Source organism: Panicum virgatum, chromosome 3N (genome assembly GCF_016808335.1).
Source record: "Panicum virgatum strain AP13 chromosome 3N, P.virgatum_v5, whole genome shotgun sequence".
NCBI classification, from domain to species: Eukaryota; Viridiplantae; Streptophyta; class Magnoliopsida; order Poales; family Poaceae; genus Panicum; species Panicum virgatum.
In genome coordinates, this window is record NC_053147.1 from 37,483,664 (window position 1) to 37,485,940 (window position 2,277).

At 40.4% G+C, this 2,277-nt stretch overlaps 1 long non-coding RNA gene across 2 annotated transcripts; it reads left to right on the forward strand.

Moving 5' to 3' along the window:
- The first annotated feature begins 249 nt into the window (after positions 1-249).
- Positions 250-2,004, forward strand: LOC120665880. Of its 2 annotated transcripts, XR_005671412.1 has the most exons (4): positions 250-469; positions 603-710; positions 1,253-1,599; positions 1,735-2,004. It is a non-coding gene; the product is annotated as an uncharacterized LOC120665880 (long non-coding RNA). The 2 variants fall into 2 exon arrangements; XR_005671411.1 differs by having other exon boundaries at positions 284-469; positions 1,253-2,004.
- The last annotated feature ends 273 nt before the right edge of the window (positions 2,005-2,277 follow it).

The following is a 2,277-nucleotide window of genomic DNA, read 5'->3' on the forward strand; positions in this document are numbered from 1 at the left end:
TGTTGGAGTGGTACGTGAGTAGCACTACGAGATAATGTCACGACTACGCAAAAGGATAGATGTGTAATATCTCAATTATTTAGATATTTTTTAATTTAGGGTGTTGACCAAAAAATTGACTTTGTGAATCATTGGTCGGATGAATGATTAGAAACCATGGTTGCGTAGAGCTCGCCGAAGCGAATCCGTTTCACTACTCATATGCCAATTTTGGATAACGGGGTAATCCGTGGTGAGCCGATGAATCCAGGCCGTTGGATACGCATTAGGTTTCTGTTTAATCTCTCTCGACAGCTTCTCGTGCCCGACCCCTATCGGTGTGCCGCCGCCTTCTCTGCTCCTATCGTCCCTAGCATCATCTCCTCTTCCATCCTGCTGTCACCTCCGGAGCGCCGCCGCCCTCAGTTTCTGTCCCTGCAAGCTGCTGCTCTACTCCTGGTTGGCCATTGCAGCCGCTCCAACCAGCAGGGTGAGTTTTACCTGTCGTTTCCCTCCATGTTGCTAGCACCTGTGTGGGTTTACATCCGCTGGGTGTGCATGATCTTGGCTCCTGTTCGTTTACCCTAGACTGCTGGATTAATCTCCAATTGTATCTACGCTAGGGTTAGGACAGGGAAGTTAGCAGCAAGAAGGAGAATCAGAGAGGAGAAAAGATTTGGGCCTTGCAAGATCCAACAAATCCCTTTACAAACCTTGATTTCTGGGTTAAGGTAATCCTCAATTAGTCTCCTGGATCACGTGTATGGATTTAGGATGAATCAATTTGTAATTTAAGATTGTTGGCCTGTTCAGTTCATGCAGAAATCTTATCATTAAATCTGATACCAATTGGCCCAAAATTTCAACATCTCAATAATGCAAAAGTTGTAGGTTTCCTCATTATCTTTCCAACAAAACTGGTTTCGTTCAATTTGGATTAGCGGTTGAGGAGATATCATCAAAACTGTGTTGCTGTTCTATTTGGAAAATCTGTGCGCAGAAATTGATTAGATAATTTCAACTTATTTAGATGCTCACCTGAGCGCTGTAACGAAAGTTGTAGGAAACTTTATATAGACGTTCAAGATGTATTTATTTTCTGCATTTGAATAAAAGAATCAAAAGTTATGGGCCAAACAGGGAGTAACTCAGAGAATTAGTCGAATTTTCTGAAATTGCGAGTTAATGGTTTAGGCTTTTAGTTCGGAAATTCTTCGAGTATATAGGCTTTCGATCGATATGAAATAGTTCTTAAGGGTGGTTTATTCCACAGGTTTGATAAATTCTAGTGGCGAGCATGTGGCGCCGGATTCCCGACAAGGTTAAGGCAAGTGCAATGACGAACCTCTTGATGTGCAATTATGTTTGTGGCTTTCTTGCTACCCTTGGGCGACGTTTATTCAATATCTTTATTTTATATGTCAATTCCTTTAAGAATCTTGTCATAATTTTCTGGTTCTGCCAAATGTTCAAGATTCATGTGTTGCCTTTCATATCATTCATGTGCCAGAGGTTTGTATAAACACCGGTTGTGCAATATGGTTCTTATGTTCAGGTTCCTGTGAATAAGTGTTGGCTCCACTTATTCAGCTTTACCGGTAAATGCAAAGAAAGTTTCAGGTGACATCCGTTTCAGACAGAAACTACTGTTCATTGGTGGATTTTCCATTGTTCTTATAATTGCAGTCATTCTTCTGGTTCTAAGTTGTGCTTGCTGAGTATTTTTACTCACTCTTGTGTTTATTTGGCTTTTAGGTACTCGCTGATCAAGTTTGCATGGGATGGGAGTAGCCACTTCACTATGAAAATGCACACACCTTGCCATTCATTAAAATAAATCTCTAGACTCGATATTTCTTTTGAAATTAAGGATGTGGTCGTTTGGATGTCGTTTAAGTTCGCTCGGTCTTGTTGGTCGATGTGGAGTTCTTAATACTGTTTAGCTATATCATCTTGCTATTATATGACTTGTGTGCCCGCGAATGTTACAATTTATAGAGGAGACTGTGCCAAAATTTACTAGAATTTCTATACTTAGTGTAATTTAATGTCTTTAGTAGTAACCTCTAGGTAGGTCGGTACTTGGGGCGTTACAAGATGATCTTATTACGTGGTTTGAAAAATCGTCATCTTTGGTTGGTTCGATTTTACATCATACACAAAAAGCCATCAGAGGTATAGAAAGTAAGGGAGATGACCACGAAACTATACCCACATGGTCAAAACTCATAAGCCCTGCAGCTTTTGAACAAAATTAATGTGTTTCGTAGAATTTTTACCTGCAACCTTTGCCCTCAT